Genomic DNA, 20,735 nt, shown 5'->3' with positions numbered 1-20,735 from the left:
TGTTTGAAGCACATAAATACTTTGAACTTTGCTTTAAGTAGATATACCCATGCATTCCTGGAGTAATCCACAATGAAAGTCACAAAGTAAAGGTAATTGCCCAAGGACAGAGTTTGCATGGGCCCACAAACATCACTATACACAAGCTGCAACCTGCATATGGCCCTAACTCAACCATCCTTTGGAAACTTATCATGTTGCATCTTACCCAAAATATAGCCTTCACAAACATGTTTGATAGGTACTTCAAGAGGGGGCAAAGAAGCAACCGTATCAAATTTTTGCAAATGCAGCAAATTGGCAAAATTCAAATGCCCAAAACGTACATGCCAAAGTTTTTAATGTGAAATAGCCTTAGAATCCACAATTGCATTTGTAATATTCTGTCCACACTTGTCATATAAAGTGAGCTTATACACCCCACGATATAAAATGCCAGATACAACAATTTCATCACCAAAACTGAGATCATGTTTTGTACATCTATCATCGACAAATTTAACTACAAGACCAAGTCTAGCAAGTGCAGATATAGACAAAAGATTCTTCTTGATCCTAGGTACATACAATGAATCAACAAGTGTGAAAGAGCTTCCATTTGCAGTAGTAAGCATAATCTTTCCAACTCCCTTGATCGGATAAGAGGCATTGTTGGCACAAGTGACTGAATTCCCATAAGGGACATCCTTGAGAGAGGTAAACAAGTCACGATGAGAGGTAATGTGCTTTGTAGCACCACTATCAAAGTACCACACTTGAGCATCTGCATCAACTAACAAACATGCATCATGGACATAAGGATCATAAGTACGCTCTGCACTAAAAGCCCATTTTACATCAACATCAGCATCACAGTCTCCTTTCATAGAAGACTCAACAATAGTTGCATTTGTAGTGGAACGAGCATTAGTAGTGGAGCTAGCCTCTTTCTTCTTAGCCTCTTTGGCCTTCAATTCAGGACACTGATTGATCAAATGATCATTAACTTTACAATTATGGCAATGCATCTTCTTTTGCCCTTATCACTAGAATTTCCAAACGAATTGGTGCCAACGAAAGTATTAGGAACATGTGATTACCATTGGTAGAAGAACCATGAGAAGTGGCTACATTGCTGTTACCACCTTTTCTTTGAGCAGCAATAAAGGCATGTTCAATTGCACGTTGTGGCTCTTGCAATAACAATGTGCATAATGCATAAAACTTGACAACATTTGGATTTCCTTGGGTCATAAGTGTCCAAGTATTAGCAAAAGTCTGGTAAGAATTTGGCAAGGCATCAAGAATAGTCTGCACAACTTTTGGATTTCCTTGGGTCATAAGTCTCCAAGTACTAAAAAAAGTCTGGTAAGAATCTGGCAAGGCATGAAGAACAATCTGCACAAGGGAACTGTCTAAAATGACCTACAAAAATAAGTTTCTCATTGATATCCTTGACACCAGCAAGGAAAGTGTCCATGTCATCTTCCTCATGCATAATGTTCGACTCCGGCTCTTTACGCAGTAATGCAATTTTTGCCTCATTACGACTTGCATAAAGACCAACCAGAATATCCCAAGCCTGTTTTATAGATTTTGTTAAATGAATGTGGGGAGTAATAGTGTGCTTCACAGACAATGCAATCAATGCATGACCCTGCACATCTTTTACATCCCAACGAGCTTTCTCAGCCATAGGCAAAACAACTCTGGCAACAACAAACCTGCCACCAAAACCTGCAACATCCTTAGCATCGCCTACATCTTCACACCCAAGACGTACATCAATGCCCTGCACAACATTCCAAACACCCTTTGACACAATGCATGTTACATCATGTAAGCCCACATAGGGTAATTATTCCCATCCAACCTATCCTCAACAACAAACATCTTGTACACACCTGTGTTGTTGTCAGCCATGGCGAATCATGCACCTGATGTGAAAACTGCTTAAAAAGAGGAGAAACAAAGTGGAAACAACACATGCTATATAGCACAAACCGTAGAAGACTATAAGGGATATGTTATGCAAAAAACAACACTAATATAAGTTTTACACAAAATGAAGAAATTGCATGTGCAGTACTACTTGTAGGGAAATGAAGATCGAAATAATCTGAGTAGACCGAGCTTTTCGAGCTCACCCATAATATTTATCGACCTGCAAACGCTCGCCAAAGCTCGCAGAAATCGGAGAAAGTGAGCAGGCGTGTGCTGGAGCTGCTGCTAGTGACTAAGCTCGGGAGAATGCAACCTGCTCTGATACCAATGTTGGAATTAGGGTTGCAAAAAAACACCCACAACTTGGAGAAGACGAAGGAAGCTCAAGGCACAAAACAGAGAGTGTATTACTTAGTGTGCAATGGAAAAATAAGTTAGTCGTAGAGTGATGGGCGTATATACAATGTGGGAAAAAACCTCCTAGTGAGGGAAAAAATGCCCCGACGGTCCTAAGTGTGTTCACACACATCACTACCACATGTGTACGGTAACATCGTGGTGGGTGGTGAAGTCACTGTGTTTCAAACTATGGTGTTTGGATGGCAATACTATGCATTATATCCCGAGCTTTCTGCGAAAGAGATTATTTAAATTTTAATCACCGTTGAATTTTTAAGTTTTATAAAAGTGTCCTATTTTTAATTGTCTCCTTTATAAGTGACTTGCAAGGCCCATTTTAAAGTGACTTTCTTGTTTTTGAGCTTCTCTCATCTTCTCCATTGCTTCCTTGCTCTATCCATCCCCAAGCACGTGTCATTGTCCCTTGCACTCTGCCAGTAAGAATGGTTGCTGCTAACCAAGCCCTCATTGACCAACTCCTTGTGCATGACCTAGGACACATGATGGAGAAGCTTAGAGATGTGTTCCAGGTATCCATCGACATGGGGGTTACCATTGAGCTGCATGCTGATGCATTTGAAGCGCTTACATTCTACATGGAGACACATATAGCAAAGTACTCCATCAATTTTGAAGATGAAGAAGGTTTGTGGGTGCCAGTTGATCTCCTCAAGCACACCTTCAAAGAAGATAGTAGTTTCCACTTTAGATTGGCTAGGGTGATCAAAGGGACCACCAAGGAACACTATAGAGAGGAAGAGGAGGACAACCCCATAGACCTGGTCATGGGGAACATAGGCACGGGATTTATGAGGTGGGACATGGTGGTCATTGTGACAAAGATGGAGGCAATTGAAAACAACAATGGAAAAGGTAAAGCAAGTAACTGTAATAATCCGTCTCTAAGGATGCTTGTAAAGGAGGTGGAGCCCAAAGAGGAGAAGATGTCTATCCAGGAAGAGGCTTCGTTGGACCTTCTATGTCCCCAAGGCGAGCCTCCTTTGGAAGATGTTGACCAAGACCTAGAAGAGGAGGATGTCAAAGATGAGATCCTAGAGCTTCTCTTGCGTACCCTGCATCCGATTATAGTGGACGGTCAAGAATATCTCTTCCTTGACGACATTACCCACTCCCTTGAAATGCATCAGGACAAAGCCCTCTTTGTTCTTGCAATATATGTGTTTGTGATACAGAGAACCCTAGTTAGAAGACCAAGTTCCAAGTGGACTACTCCTCTACTCCCCTAATCAACACGCTAGCCTTGCCAGAGGGACATAATTCCATGGATTCCCTTGTGGCAGAAGCTCTACAAACCATTAATGAGGATAAATATTTCTACGAGAGTGTTTGCGGGAGTAGCTTCACTCCCCACAAATGTCTCATGTGCTTGGAGCGCACTTATCTTAGCCGCAAGTGAAATAACCAACAAGAACCTTTGTGAGCAAGATGATGCGGCGCTTGTAAGTACTTCATTCTTATCAATTCTCATTGTTGTTTCTTAGAATCATAATCCAACGTTGTTTCCTTGCAGTCCGCTTTGGAGATGGATCGGTTTGCCCAATGAAAAGGTTGATCTCGCATGGAGGGCGACTCAAAGGATGATGCCATGTGGCATTATCTCCCAAGCTTCAATGAAGAGATGATCTGAGTCATCCACAATGAGTATGCAGACTATGTATCAATGGAGATCCAAGCTCTATTTTGGCCGAGTTTCCTATAGCCCTAAATTCCCACAAATGTATTCTTGTAAAGAGAGAGGCAACAATCTATAGTTTTGGTGAGAAAGGGACCGGAAGCCTTTTAGGATATTGCAGCATTTGCCTCGGGCAAGGAATAAGAAGCAAGGAAGATATTGTATCACACATTGGTGAAAAACTAACTTTAAGGAGCCTAGGTCAAGATGATTTCAGTGAGCTTGTAAAATAGGTATCTTAGCCACATGCATTGCACGTCTCGATGTATCTTTGAAATTAATAAAGTTATCAGCTTGATGAAGTTTTGTCTTGATCCATGTGCATCACAAGCTATTTGCACACTAACATGATTTTGTCTTGTCGTAGGTAAGCCCCATGGGCCGTATGAACCCTATCACCATGCATGGGGCGGAATATCAAGCTGTTATGTGGCCTCGTGTGCCACGGAGTGTATTTTGGCAGTTTGACCCAGTGTGGGGCTCAACTAGGTCAAGAAGAAATCATGTTAGTACGCAAATGGCTCGTGACGCACATTCAATTTGCAAGGTGCTCAAAACAAATGTTTCTACTCTTGCACGATCCATGTTATCTAGTAAGTAACAAGTACAACTCATGTGGTGCCCATCCCAATGCACATGGCCATATGAACCCATCATCTTGCACATGGTAGCCGTTTTGTGCCATCGTATGCCACGGAGAGAGGTTTGGAAGTTTGACCATGTCAAACTACCAAAAGTTTCTCAGTGGCACACGGGGCCACGAAACGGCTTGTTATTCTACCATGTGCATGGCGATGGGGTTCATAGAGCCCATGGGGCTCGGGATGGGCACCACGTTAGCCCATATTTCTACTTTCTAGGTCACACGAACCTTGCGCGCGGATTGATTAGAGAAATTGGCCCAAGTATCACATTCAAATCCATAACCAATACAAGCTTAAAATTTCAAACAATACATTGCAATTTCCAAATATAGATATGATAATTTCATTTTTCAAAATAGTCACATGATAAAGCTGGCAAAGATGCCGCTTGAGAAGTTACAACGGCTTTCCTATCTAGGTTTTATGAAAGCAATCATCATCACGTAGGCAAAGTGCTAAGTTCATATGGGCTAGCTTAATAGTCACACCCTTAGCATGGGCCATTGCCAAAATCTCTTTCAAGAGCCAAGAAAATGGGGCCTTAGGGATGATACATTGTGTACTCTTTTTGGTACTTGCAGATTTTATGCAATGCACATGTGCTAGGTCTCTAGTGATGCTTCTTCTTGAGAGGTGGTGGTGGTGGTGGAGGCTAGGCAGTGTGAGCCCATGGGACATTAGGGGCATTATTGTTGCGGTACTTCTTGCACCTCTCATCACACTGGTTGGCCTCCTCTATAGTTTTTTCAGGAGGATTCTTTCTCTTCTTCATCGTCTTCCCTTTTGGCGTATGACTACTTTCACCTGCTGCTTTAGCTAGGGTTTGTTTAGCCTTCTTTGGAATCTTTTGATTTGGCTTCTTGGTACTCTTTTGTGTGGCCTTTTGTAAGGACATGGGTCCTATTGGAAAGTCCATCGGCACGGTCGGACAGTGTGTATGCTAGGGAGAGGCTATAAGATAGCACGGTTGGGTGGAGACTAGCACATACATCACCACCGCCCTTTCACTAGTATCCGAGCTATTTTTGGAAAAGGGGAAAAGCGGGTTGCATGTGCATGCAACGTGCTGCTTCTCTCCCATGATCTGCAGATAACAACATCTCTGTTGTGCAACAAAACGAAGGTAGGCACAACTTCCTGTGTGAAGCACGCGAAGACAAACCGCGACCAACCCACTTCTCTCCCACAATCTGCATACAACGACCTCTTCGCTGTGTAGCAAAAAAGGTGGGCGACCAAGGCAAACTTGACGGCACCGAGGCTTTGAAGGCTTCTGTTGGCTACGCATGTAGAAAGGTCCGCTTAACCCTTGCATGAAGGAGGGTTGAACCCACCCCATGAGGGTAAGAGGCCAACACTTTACCATCAAGCTCTTGACCCTTGTTGTGTATAACAAGGAAAGATAGCATACTTGTGTTGAAAGGAAAGCTAGAAGGAAAGGGAAAGCTTCAAACTTCAAGGAAGTAGTTTCACCCTTCCTTTTCACTTCTTGGAGGAAGGCAAGTTTTCCTCCAAAAATTCTTTTTTCCTCAAGGAGATAGCTTCAAAGTGGGGCTAGTACCAACAACATGGCAGAAATAGGCACTATAAAAAATTTGATGGTAGAGATCAGGGAAGAATCGATTTTATAAGGTGTAGCTTCAACTGCTATACCTATGGTAAATATAGAAACTTTGCAGCTCAATGTCCAGACAATGTAAAAGTTCTACAGAATCTGGTGAGGACATTGCTGGAAAACAAAATGAGGAACTAGCAAAGGGCTTAGAGAAGCACATGGAGAAGGATCTAGGACAAGTCAAGGTAGACTTGGCCAAGGCTGATAAATCAAATGTGAGGACAAAAAATGTTCAAAAGAAACAATCACATTCCCATAAAAGGATCCATTAGCAAAGAGATGCAGGAGGGCAACATGGGAATTTCACTGCAAGGACACTTATCCAAATGGGAGACTACCAAGTTCAGATAGTAGCTCTAGAAATGAAATACTCTGATGGAATTGCAAGGACAGTTATCCAAAAGGCAAATCATCTCGTTCAGATAGTAGTGCTGGAAATAAACATGACTAGATTTATGTCAAGGTTGATGAGTGAAATGAGAGGCTGACTATTGAACTGGACGACATTAGAAGAATGTTACTTGAGGCTACCAATTTTATCAAAAATCAAAGGAAGAAAGAATCAAATGCAATGGTAGTGGACTTGTATGAAATCAAAGATGAGAAAGTACCAGTCATCCAGATCAACTATAAGATATAAAAAAAGGAAACACTGTAAGAGGTGATACTGGATGGTTGGTGGTGATGGTGTCAACATTCAAGGGGAGCATGTGAGACAAAGATTAAGAATCTAAGAAATGACACTAAATCTTTTCAGAATCAGAATGGCAAACTGGAGGGGATAGTCTAGGCCAATGGTCTGATTGAGAATCTTCAGATTAGGGTAGGCTAGAAAAAGTTCAAAACCAGTTTCCTGGTGTCCAAGGGACATACAATACGCTATTGGGAAGGCCATGGATCAAGAGTATAGGATCCATACACAACTATGTAGGCCAAACATTGGAAATCCAAGAACCCAATAAAAGACTTTAGATTAAGATAAATAACAATAGAGGCTAGAAACGGCAATGCGGCTAGAAGAGATATATAGGAAATATGGAACCAAGAATATCAAAAGAATGTTGGCATCAATTCCACTTCTCTCTCACACTCAAGCCAAAAGAGCAATTCAAAAACAAGGAAAACAATATCTGGTGCTGGTAAATCAAATCTCCATTGAAACTAAAATCTCACATAATTCCTTACATGATGATTTTCTCTCACAATTTAAGAATTGTTTTATGCATGATCTACCACTTGGAATTCCACCTTCACGCCAAGAAACCGCAAAATAGATATTATAACAGGCAGTGAACCTCCTTGTAGAGCACCTTATCGTGTAAATCGGACTGCACATAGGGAGATACAAACTTAAACACCGGCTTGCTTGATCAAGGACTTATAAGACCTAGTAGTTCACCATACGGAGCTCTAGTACTTCTTGTTAAGAAGAAAAATGGGACTTTTTGTATGTGTATTTACTACAAGGCTTTAAACAAGATCAGCATCAAGAATAGGTTCCCTATTCCTAGAGTGGATCATCTGTTAGATAAACTAAAAGGAACAAACACCTTTAGCAAAATTGACTTCAAATCAAGGTATTATCAAGTCAAAATGTTTGATCAAGATGTCTACAAAACTGCTTTCAGAACACAAATGGGACATTATGAATCTCTTGCCATGCCATTTGGTCTAACAAATGCACCAACTACTTTCACACGCATGATGAACAGAATTTTCATTGACCATCAAGATTTTGTGATTGTATTCTTTGATGATATTCTTGTATTTAGTAAATAAAAACAAGAACATAAAGAGCACTTAACACGTGTATTTGAACTGCTTGCACACAACCACTTGTCTTTGAATCCTGAAAAGAGTTCATTTTTCCAATTTAAAATTGAATATTTGGGACAAATTGTATCGTGCAAGGGAATACATGTAGACCCTAAGAAAATTGAGGCCATTCAATCATCACCTAGACCCAAAAATTTTCTAAACTTCGTTCTTTTCTTGGTCTATGCAGTTATTACAAGAAGTTTGTACGTAACTTTGCTTACAAATTTCATTACCTCACTCTCCTGTTAAAGAAATATTTTCCTCATATATGGTCTGATTTGCAAGAAATTTCCTTTAACACACTCAAGAATGCTTTGATAAATGCACCAGCACTACAATTTTCTAATATTGATAGGCCATTTTTTTGTCCTAGTCACTGATGCTAGTAGCAAAGGTATCGATGCAGTCCTTATGCAGGATAACCATCCACTTGCATTTGAAAGTCGTAAGTTTAAACCGTCTGAAGCAAAATTTAGTACATATGGCAAAGAGTTGACTGTTGTTGTACATGCTTTGAAAAATTGAAAACACTATTTAATGGGTGTTGATTTAATAATCAAAACTGATCAACAAAGTATCAAGTATTTATTGTCTCAATCCTTAATAGATGATACACATATTAAGTGGGATGCCTGCATTCAAAGTTTTTAACATCCAACATTCAATACCAACTTGATAAGGAGAATGTTTAGATGATGCTTTGAGTCGAAGACCCTCTCTTAATAATCTATCAACCATTACGGGTACTTCATTTGATTCAATGCCTGACAATCATGCACAAGATGATGATTTCAAAACCACATGGTTGCATATGACTGAGAATTTTGTGCACACATTTTTGGAATACACTATTCAAGAAAAATTTCTTTATTTCAAACAGAAGTTATGTGTAACTAAAACTTTTCGTACATTGATCATTGAAGAATTGCACAAATCACCCTATGCTGGATATAGAGGATTTGTTACTACTTTTCAAAACTGATGTCGTGATTTCTATTGACTTACGATGAAAACGGATGTTAAACAGTATGTTTCAGCTTGTTTGATTTGTCAAAAGATCAAAGCAGCACAAGTAAAACCTTGGGAACATATTTCAATGGATTTTGTCACTGGATTTTCACTCATTGTTCACAAGCATGATATGATTTGGATTATAATTGACCATTTTTCTAAACAAGCATACTTCATTCCTTGTAAGAAAACACTCACAACACATCAAGCTGCACCTTTTATTTCTTAAAGTTGTCTTTCCACATCATGTTTTACCTGAAGTCATAATATTTGATCGAGGTTCAAAATTTTGTAGTGCTTTTGGACTACTATTTTTGAAAATCTTGGAACAACACTTGATTTTACTTTCGCATTCCATCTTGAATCTAATGGTCAAGCAAAAGTCACTAATCGCACTATTATTGACTTGCTAAAAGCTTATGTTTCTTCTCAACCCAAGAAATGGGATGATTACCTGCATATTCTACAATTTGCATATAACAAGACCACTCACATTGCCACATGTAAATCGCCATTTGAAATTGTGTATGGTCATTCTCTGCCTACTCCTGCTTCCCACCTTTTTAATGTTGTGCCTGCTCTACTAGTGATTTTACTGCTAATTTCATTATGTTTATGCAAGTGTGCATTAAGCCATAACACTCACAAGAACTTTACACTAAGCATGCATGACAAGCACCGCAAGGCACACCAATTTAAGGAAGGTGATTATGGTATGCTTCGCATTGAAAAACAAAGGGTCAAAAGTGTCGATACTAATGTTTTTGTTAAACTTGCTCCTCGTTTTTACGTCCCATTCAAAAATTCTATTGTGATCAATGATGTTTCATTTCATTCAGACTTACCTTCACATTGGCATAGTCACAATGCTTTCTATATTAGTCTTTTAAGACCTTTCAGAGGACCCCTACCTACACATCACATTTATGAAGATTCACCTTCACTTGTGGACCAAGAAGAGCAACTCATCCCGGCACAAATAGTTGATCACAAGACCACCACCACATGCACTGGCATGGTTTATAACCGCTATCTTTTGACCTTTAAAGGCCACCCTAGAGTGGATGCCAAATGGATGCCTGAAAAAAAATTCGCAACTTCCTAGACTTTCTCCACACTTTCCATTACTCATGGTCCAGTTGATCTTTAGTGAGCAACTGAGGACAGTTGCTATCCCTGGTGGGAGGGATGTTACGAGACTGGGCACCCTCCTGTTGTATGTGGTGAACTGAAATTGGGACAGCTGGCTTAATGGTTACTTATGTGATGTCTATTTGATTTTACTAACAATGAGTGCATGATGATTTATAAATTGGAAATTTGGGATTTGACGAGGAGGCGCTGGCAAATAATAATCTCCTCGATCATTTTATTCTTGTACAGTTTTTTAATTCTTTTATCAATAAGCCACTATGGCTTGTTTGTAAATAAGACAGTGAGAACTCACCCTAAGAGGGTCACACAATAAGTAATGTGTTCCACTTATAACTAAAGTGAGACTAAAGTGTTAAAGAGGGGGCTCCATTTTTTGACACCAACAATAATATCAAATATCAAATACCAAACTCCACAAGAGGTGCCGTGGAGTTTGGGGCTGCAATCTTTAGGCTTTTCTTGTGTAGATGCCCTAAATTTTCTCTTCCCTCTCTCTTATGCTATACCGTGTGACTATGTTTACTCCATGATTATGTCTACATCTCTTACAACCCCTCTTAAACTCTCTTACACTCTTCCCTTATCAATTTATTCTCTTATGTGTATGTGTGTGTGTGTGTGTGTGTTGTCATAGTCTAACTGTGTGTGTGTGTGTGTGTGTGTGTGTGTGTGTGTGTGTGTGTGTGTGTGTGTGTGTACACTTGGAAAATTGAAAGAGATGACAAGCAGGTGTGCAAGCAAGATTGGGAATTGGAAGCAACCGTTCTCCCCATCTTTCTTCCAACATTTTTGTGTGAAAACAAAAAGGTTCGCTGAGCCAAATGTGCAATAATTTTTAGTTTCATCAATGTCTAGATTGAGAAGGTGACAAGAAGAGAATTGTGCAAATTGAGATATGACCTATAGTTAATCCGTAACTCTTTCTTGATGCATGAAGTTTTTGTGTAAAATTTGAATTGTGTAAAATCATTTCAAGTTGTAAAATCGGGTCTTTTCTTGATAGAATCAATATTGAGCTCTCAACATTGTGATTGTATAGGTTAGATTGTTTTGTAATATATGTTGAAGGCGTTCTATATGTAGAGAATATTGCTATGATTGATTTGGTTTTGATTCTGATCGTGGTGTTAGCCACTTCCAAGTGGAGAGAGAGAGAGAGAGAGAGAGAGAGAGAGAGAGAGAGAGAGAGAGAGAGAGAGAGAGAGAGAGAGAGAGAGAGAGAGACTCTATACAATGACATACATAAACCAAGCACTTGAAGTGGATTATCAATATGGTAGAGAGAGAAACGCAGTACGAGAGAGAAACTTTGATTGTGCCATCCTATGAGCTCCAAGTTTCATTGAATGGTAGCTAGTTTGTAATATCTTGATAGATCCATTAAATTTAAGTATAGAGATATAGAGATATATCTTTGATTGTGCCATCCTATGAGCTCCAAGTTTCATTGAATGGTAGCTAATTTGTAATATCTTGATAGATCCATTAAATTTAAGTATAGAGATATAGACATGCTAATTCCCGCGATAGAAAAGGTCATACTATTCTCTTTGTATCTCCAAAAGCTTTTTATAATCCATAAATAAGTTTAATTTTTTGCATATGTGATTTATATTAGAGAGCCTACAATTGAAACTTAGGCCATGATCATTTTGTAAGAAAATGTGAAATAAACTTGATTCAAAGTTAAAAGTGTCTTTCCTTGTTATGGCATGTTTAGTAGGATGGAATACTGTTTGTGAGATTCTAGTAATATTTGGTGTAATGAAGACCACAAGGTGGTTTTAGTTTCTTGAGAGGAAATGCAACTTGTCTAGACGACTCTTTTTGCATGATGATCTTAATGAGAAAATGTGTGGATTTTTTTTTTGGGTGAAAGGGCAAAGAACAGTCAATGTGTAAGCTTAGAGAGATTTATATGGTTTGAAGAAAACACCACTCAAATGGTATGGTACGTTTTATGTATCCTTTAATCCCAAGAGTATATGGGGAGAAAAATCAACCATTAGCTCTATATGATGAAGGTTATTAATGTTAATCTTTCAACCTTGGTCCTCTCTGCGGATGATATGCCTGTAGTGGGAAAGAACAATTGAAGGGTAGGATGCATTGAGAAGTGCCATAATAAATGAAATGAAGGATTTCTTGAGTTAGAATTACACACATAAAGCCAGAGAAAAAGCTCACGGATACAGAACATGAAGTAGTATTACCTAGTGCACAAGTTTAAAGTTAAGTCTAGAAAGATGAGCATACAAAAAATGCAAACATAGGAAAAATAAATTCCCGTCACAACAGTAGTTGTATTCACACACATCACTATCCAAAATATGGTCACAAATCCTCAAGGAAATGACGTGAACAAGGATAGCACATAAATTAATAAGAAATTGTTGAGCACAATCGATTTAATCAATCCACAAAGGAAGTAAATCCAAAAAGATTAAGCTTCTCACAAGGCAATCCCTTTGTAAATCAATCAGCAAGGTTGTTTTTGGGGAAAAAAATATCCTCATGCTTCAAGGGGGAAATAAAGAAATCAATTCATCTATAAACCCTTGAGCATGAAGTGGGGGAGAGTAATTGGAACTTTCCATCCTTGCAAAGATCCACTTTCATCCGCATAAGGGCATAGTTCATAATATTTTATCCAACTTTGTAGCTAAATCATGAGAAATAAAAATGTGGATAGAGGCTGGAACAAATAGCATATTGGTGCTCCTTGTGAGGTTGAGTGATCATGTGTGAGAATTTGAGATGCTTGTGGATTGTCCTTATTTGCTTCCTTGATAGGGTATTGGCAGCAAGTATGACCTTTTTCCTCTCATCTCAAACATTTATGGTCCTTCTTATAACTATAGATTTCACTGGGAGAGAGCTTATTGTTGCCTTTGTAAACTCTCTTCTCCATCTTATTGTTGTTCTTGTGGTCATTCTTGCCTTTGGAGTCTATGTTGGATCTCCCTCCCCCTTGTGGTTTGTCTCCCTTGGTTGCATAGAAGAAACAATAAAAGCAAGCAAGATAGTTTGTCTCTACCTTGCTTGCTTTTGTCCTTTTCATTTATGAAGTTTATAGCATTTCATGTCATGAGTTTCACCTTGAGGGTGCAGCTTATAGAATCCTGTATACCACATGCAATCATATCTTAGTTTAAAAAAACCCTTTACACATTTTGTGGATTGGAATTAAACTACCTCTCTTTTTTTATGAACCTATAGTTTTTTTTTAAAAAAATTGAACTAAAATGAATCTCTTGTAAGTATAAATATGCAATTGATATAAATTATAATATAATAGTAGCTTCTAAGTGTGCCTAAGACACTTGTGACCCACCTATGAGCATCCAACACACATGCCTCTAAGCCACACTGGCTTTTGATTAGCCTCTGAGCCATGATGGATAATTAATCTAGTGTTACGTTGGTGCATCATCACCTCTAAGCCTTAGGAGCCTATGGTAGGGTTCCTACCATTTTTTCTCCAATAGATTACTTTTTTTGGGCCATCTATCACCTCATAGGTTAGAAACACCTTATAAGTTGAAGGGGGGTTTGTTAGCTTTATGAAATACGTCTCTAGCTTCTCAGTTTCCATGGTGGTCTTTTGGGTGGGTGTCTGCTTGTAAATTCCCAAGGGATCACTTAACTTGTAGTTGTGTTTTGAGCGCTATTGGGACACATTGCTATAGAGGTGCCCTTGCTTTTGTTTTCCCAATAGTGTTTTGGTGCCCACTACTGAGGAATTGCTTTAAGTTACCTTCAATTTACAAGTTTTGGAAGATATGGCATTTAGTTCTCTAGAGTTTCATGGAGGGCAAATGAAAGTGCCAAAGGTTTCATTGAGAAAATGAAGTTTATTTGCCTTCTTGTTAACACGTAGGACCCATCATTGGCCTTCAAGTTTTAGCGAAGGCTTGGAACTTTACTTGCTAATCATCTTCAGCCTGCATGTCTCATCGTCTCATCTTCTACCTTTCCTCCTATTTCCTGAGTGCTTCCAATTGTGTCCACTAACAATTTGTTTTGCTCTCCATAGCAGATTTGTTTTAATGCTCTTGCTCAAATCCATTACACACTCACGGCTATAGGGAACAAGGGTCACATATTATGGGAGATGTTGAAGATGATTGCTTTTTGAGGCAACATGTGTGCACATGTGCTCATTGCTTGATCATTCATTTGGCCCCAACATATAGTATCTGATATCTCTCTAGATCTAAATATACATCGTCTTTTGTAGGAATGTTTGGATCTGAAGTGCCTTTTCTTGGTGAAGGCTTTTGCTTAGACACAGACATACATCGGAGAATTTACAACTATGGTCTAAGTCTAGCTTTGTCAGTTCTTATTTGCCTTTATCTTTCCTTACCAATGTGTTTTGCAACCGGGTTGTCAAGTTGTTGGTCTAGAGGTGGTGCCTACTCTTGCCCTCCCTTGGTTTGGTTAGTCGACTTATCGAGTGTTTGATGAGATTGCCTGGAGAATTACCTGGATTTTGGCTTGTTTGTTTCTTAATTGGTTAAAACCAAGAACATCCATGGGTTCATCGTCATCATCATCATTCTCTTTATCAGATGGACCCCCACCCTCTACATCATGTTCTCCCTCTCTATCATCTTCATCATCCTTTGTAGATGTGTAGAAATGCTCAATGAGCACTTGGTTTGCTAGAGTATTGTGTAGGTGGAGCTTTTGGTCTCCAAATCATCCTTTATGGTTGCTACCAAATTTTTTAGATCTTAGATTCGGAGTTAAATTTCCATTAGAATCCTTTCTATCCACTAGTGATTGATAATATATTGTTAACCCTCACGGCTCACGGACACCCTATCACCTACGACGGACGTTGTAACCTACGGCGGACATTGTATTACTTATTTGGTAGAGTCAGGTACCGGGCTTGTCGGTCCAATAGGAAAAGGGTAAGAGTGATCGCCGATGAGAGACGCACTCTAACTGGAACATTCAAGGGATTAGTTGGCTAAGCATGGGAGCCCAAGTGTGAATGGGGCGAGCTCATATAAAAGTCAACTAAACCTAAAATTCACGGATTTTCTCATTTGTGCAATAGAAGAGTGCTCTTGCTCTATCTCCATCTTCTTCTTCTTCATCTCCTTGTGTGTGTGTGTATGCGTGAGAGAGAGAGAGAGAGAGAGAGAGAGAGAGAGAGAGAGAGAGAGAGAGAGAGAGTGCGATTGAGCATTGCGACGGCACGACGGTGGTGAAGTAGTTGAGTGTGGAGTAGCGGCGTCTCCCTCTTCTTCGCAGTGAGGAATCCTCCACGAAGCAAGCGTAGAGCGGTGAGTGACACACCAACGCCATCTTTGAGCTTACTAGTTTAGGCTTGTTGTGCTTGGAGCCATTTGTGGCTCGCATGCGATGTATCGGCAAGTTCCTTGCATTGACACATGCGACATACGCGCACATTTTTGGCGCCATTGCCGGGGAATGCCATACATTAAGCTCGAGTAGCACTCTGTGCTTCTCCATGGTGCAATTTCTATTGTAGGAAAGGTAAGAAAGGAGGGTGTGTGTGTTGAGAAGAGGGATTTGGTGTTATACTGTGTGTTTTTTTTGTTAATGGAGTTTTCAAAGGTATTGTGTATTAAGGTTGTTAGTTTTCTTTGTTAATGGAGTTTTCAAAGGTACTGTGTTTATTCTCTGTGTACTAAGGTTGTTAGTTTTCTGTGTATAGTAAGTAGGAAGTAGATCTGTGAGAGTTAATAGAGTGTGTCAGTGTGTAACAGTAGGTGTATTAGTTAGAAGTAGGTAGATAGAGTGTGTGTGTGCTCTCGCGCAGGCCGCGGCGACCTTATCCTTAAATATATATATATATATAAATTTTAAAATAAATATAAAAAATATAAAAAATTTTAAAGGTAGGACTGGGATCGGTAATATCTCCCAGACCCAAGCCCAGACCCAAGCCCAAGCTCACGCTCAGGCCTAGGCCTCAGACGTCTTTTTAAAAAAACAAATTTTAGCTTCACACGTAGCTAAAAATCGATTTTTTGAGGACCAACAAAACGTCAGATGTCCGAAAATTGTGCTGTAAAGCACACAACGACCCTCTAAGTGATACGCTCGTTTTGAGCTATTACACACTTTAATAAAAAATATTAGAAAATATTTAAAAAACATTAAAAACGTAAAAAATACGAGTGGAAACGGACGCTTAGAAAAGTAAGCGCTTAACCTTCGAGGTTATTCGCCGACGCTTGTAAGTTGTCAAAAGCACATGCATCTGCGCTCTGGTCGTGTGCTAGAGACGGAGAAACTAGAGAGAATTTCGACTTACGCGAGTTCTCAATATCCACCTACTTTAGGTTCCGAGCCCTCGGCGGGGACCCAAGGTAGTACAAACCAAGACCCGAACATAGCGGCTAGTGACTCTTCCTCTGACTACGACGTCATGGAAGGTTTCCCAATGCCTAATCTCGATAGCGCGAGCCAAGACATGCATACCATGGGTCCTCGGTCTGGGCCGACCGTGCTTAGCCGCCTGAAGGAAACCTTTAGTAGAGCCACTCGCTCCGAACATGGAGCTAATGATGTAAATGAGGGGGGTGGGGAAGTAAATTCTCCATTCGTGACAAACGTAGACCCTATACCGTTAGAGAATGTGCACGCGAATACTTCATTCACTGCACCTCCTGACTCTTTAGAGTTATTTCCCTCCGAGGTCATATTACCCGATGGTAGAAGCCTAGCCGAAGTGCAAGAGGTTGAGCGATATATCCTTGCAGCGAGGGAAAAGGAAGTCGAGAGCTTACGCAAGGCAGAAAAACGAAGAGAGTTAAAAGCGAAAGCTCCTATGTCAATATTCTTGCTAAGAGAGCAATCAAGTGATCCTGATTTAGCAACCGCTAAGGGCCAACCCGTAGAAGGCAACATTGCATCTAGCTCAAAGGACACCCCTAGCACCTCAATTCTAAATGGAGTGTTCTTAAATGAGAACTGGGAGTACAAATTACAAACAGAGACTCTGACCGACCTATACACATGTCACACCTATCATGTGGGTTGGTTAGATGTCCTACAATCCACAATGGGTGCTACTAGTGTAGAGGATCAACAACAAAGAGTTTGTGAGGTCATCCATAGGGCCATTGAGTTAGAGAGACAGAACAAGGGGATCAACATGCCTTCAACGGGACTTATGAGATTCTTGGATACAGGGAAGGCTAAACAACGACCTTATCGCAAATGGAACTCCCTCGGTAAGTCCGATGGATCCCCCATATGTTGTTTCTCCAGGGGTCTCAGTGCAATCTGAGTTCACAAGTGATAGCTTCACCTTTCCAAGTCTAGCTCATCTTTCCCTTGATGACACCACGGCTACCATGCCTACCCCAATGATGGGCATGCCGAGAAACACGCCATGGACCTCATTTGTTAGTAAAGCACCACTACATGGTAGCTCAATGCCTACAATAGTACCTACAAGTGTGTACCAATCGTATGCACCTATGGGTCATCACACTCATGTAGTCCCTACCCCTCCCATTGTTTCAACTACCTATGCTCCACAACCACAACACCCAAGTTCTTATTTCCATGGGACTATACCGGCTAGCATTAGCATGTCACATCCGACGTCTGCTATGCCTAGGGCCAAACATATGAACTTTGGACCACCACATGGCACAACATCGTACCCAACGTGGAACCCAAGGGCTTCCTATGCGCCAAGCCCGATGCCAATACTTACTCCACATGTAGTCTCTGGAGCACCTCCACCCACGATGCCTGCTCACTTAGGTGACTTGGGAACATTTGCTCAAGGTATTGGTTGATCTATTGCTGTTGAGCCAGCAGAGGATCACACCCACATTTTTGCTCACACCCATCATTTTGTAACCATTGATTGTAATAAATGTCTTTCCAACATTAATTTTGATTTGAGCCATTCATTAAGTAACGGGACTCAATTGAGTTTCCAGCTTGTAATCCCGAAGTAATTTCACCTGTTGATGTAAATAATTAGAGATGTTCTCACCTCCAAGGCTGAGGTATATAAGCCAAAGTTTTGTAACCTAAAAGAGATTCAATTATTAATCAAAGTGAGTTTTTGAGCGCCGTGACTGTGTCAGAGAGAGAGAGAGAGAGAGAGAGAGAGAGAGAGAGAGAGAGAGAGAGAGAGAGAGAGAGAGAGAGAGAGTCTTATCTTCTTGCTACGCGAGCTACGGGGCCGCCATTGGAGAAGCGACACCACCATTGTGTTAGCAACGGTGAGAGCTACGCACAGATACCAAGAGTGCGTGCTATCGGCTTCTATGTGTGGTAAGCTCCTACGAGCTTCGGTGTGAGTTTTCTTCCAACTCGTGTGTCGGAATAGAGCGTGCAGCATATCTATAGAACCACAACAAGTAGAGCTACACATTAGTACCATCGGGGTCAAGTTTCGGTCACCTGTATTTTTCGGCCTATCTTCATACGCGTTTGCCGCACGGAGTGGTTATAGGTTGATTTTGCAGTTCAAGGCTTTAGGGTGTTGTTCTTACCTAGTGCATAGACTTCCCCTTGAGTTTGAGATCGATTCGATGATTCTAGATCCTGTTTCGTATAGCATTCGTTCGTAGTACGGATTTCAGTCACTTGCGTGTTTTAGAACTTAGATTTGATTTCCTTAGTAGTGATTGTCATTAGAAGGTCGAGTAGGTGATTTGACACCCACCTAGTTGTTTCCATGCGCCTGCGGGTCAAGCTTCGTCCTCGTCTGACAAATTCTGTTGTTGGTTGAGTTCTCGCTATTTAGCTTCCGCTAGCGGCGTAACCGCCTTAACATTTGGCGCCGTTGCCGGGGACGAGAGCCCTAAGTAGGTGACCTTAGACTAATCCTACGAGGTGAGTCGTATAAACTACTTTGTATACTTTAGTTAGAAAAGATCTAGGAGTGGTGGACTCGGAAGGTCTCGAGAGATACTAGGAAGTGGGGTATTCCTGGGTCTTCCGTGTTGACAGTATTTTTAGTTTAGTTTAGATTAGATTGTTTTTTATGGTGTTTAAGTGGTTGTTGACATAAAAAGCATTTGCTACTCCTTGTGTGGTAGTAAATCTCTTTATATTTTCAATTGCAAAAAATCCATTTTATGATTAGAAGTAGCTTAGGTAGGGCCTGATTTGATCCTGATCTAGAGCTATCAATTGGTGTTCTATTTGCTTGATGTGTTTGATTGCATGTTAGATCACTGAAAAAGTCGCTTTGGTAGTGAAATATGCAATAAACAAAGTTCAAAAAAAATTTCTGTGTAACTGATTGTTGCTGAGCACTTAAAAGAGCTATTGGAAGAGTTCTGTGCTGAAAAAATGGAAATCTGCAACTTTAGACATCATACGCGTATGATGTCTTAGGACCTAAACAGAGACTAAAATGGAAAATTTGACATTGCCAGAGTGTTTAGAAGGGGGGTTTTTACCCTAAGATCAACTTAAAACAAGAGCATTAACACTCAAAGAAACCCAAAAAGACAAGTCGGAGTCCAAGAAACGCAAAGAATAGAAAATTTTGGATTCAAATCTTGTTTTTACATTCAAACCTGACAAAAACACTTGAAACTCAATTATAAACATTGGAGAAGGCTTAAAACCAAAAATAGTCAAAATTTGGGACAAAAGACATCATACGCGTATAATGTCTTTGGGCACATCCACTGCTTATTTTTGATATCTGACCTGACAAGATTGTTACAGGCACTGTAGGAAGCATAAATATCAAGTTTGGACCCAAATTGATGAAAAAGACATCATACGCGTATGATGTCTTTGACCTAATTTTGGACATACTTTGATACATTGCTAACACAGATCCATTGTAATAGCTGTCTAGAGGTTATATTTCAAGTTTCATCCCATTTGGATAACAATTGACCCAAAAACAAGTCAAAAGCAGAAAATTGCCAAGAAAAGCCTGAACTAGCCATAACTTGCTCAAACAGAGTTCAAACTGAATTTTGTGAGTGAACAGAGCATAAAGGGGCCACTGAGAGTGAGCATAACCAAAATAGTCAAATTCTGTGAAAAAAAGACATCATACGCGTATAATGTCTTTTTCAGCATAACAGTAACAAAATTCTCACTTGATGAAACAGAAGTTGTCCAACTGACAAGATTAAACAATTGACCAAGTATCAGTCAGTTTGGATCAATTCTGACCACAAAAACTTGGGGAAAACAAATTGCCGAGACGGAAAAGTTACAGTCCTTTAGGGGAATTGATGAATTTGAGATCGGGCAGGAATCTCCAGAATAATCAACCAAAACAAGGGGAACCAGCAAGTGTCATATCAACCGAGGGAAGTGTAAACCAAAGTTGGGTGCAACCATTAGAGCCGATCTTTGAAGGAAGTGTTTCTGATACTTCTTCGGAGAGGTCTTACGAGATTTTCACCGAACACTCGAACAGGAACAACAGAGAAAATATGGCAGCAGGATCATCAAACCCTTCCGCCACAATGAAGCTATTGTTCATAAAATA

The sequence above is a fragment of the Adiantum capillus-veneris genome, chromosome 21, assembly GCF_014529385.1.
Source record: "Adiantum capillus-veneris isolate H3 chromosome 21, ASM1452938v2, whole genome shotgun sequence".
Classification (NCBI taxonomy): Eukaryota; Viridiplantae; Streptophyta; class Polypodiopsida; order Polypodiales; family Pteridaceae; genus Adiantum; species Adiantum capillus-veneris.
Note: the sequence above shows the minus strand (reverse complement) of the source record.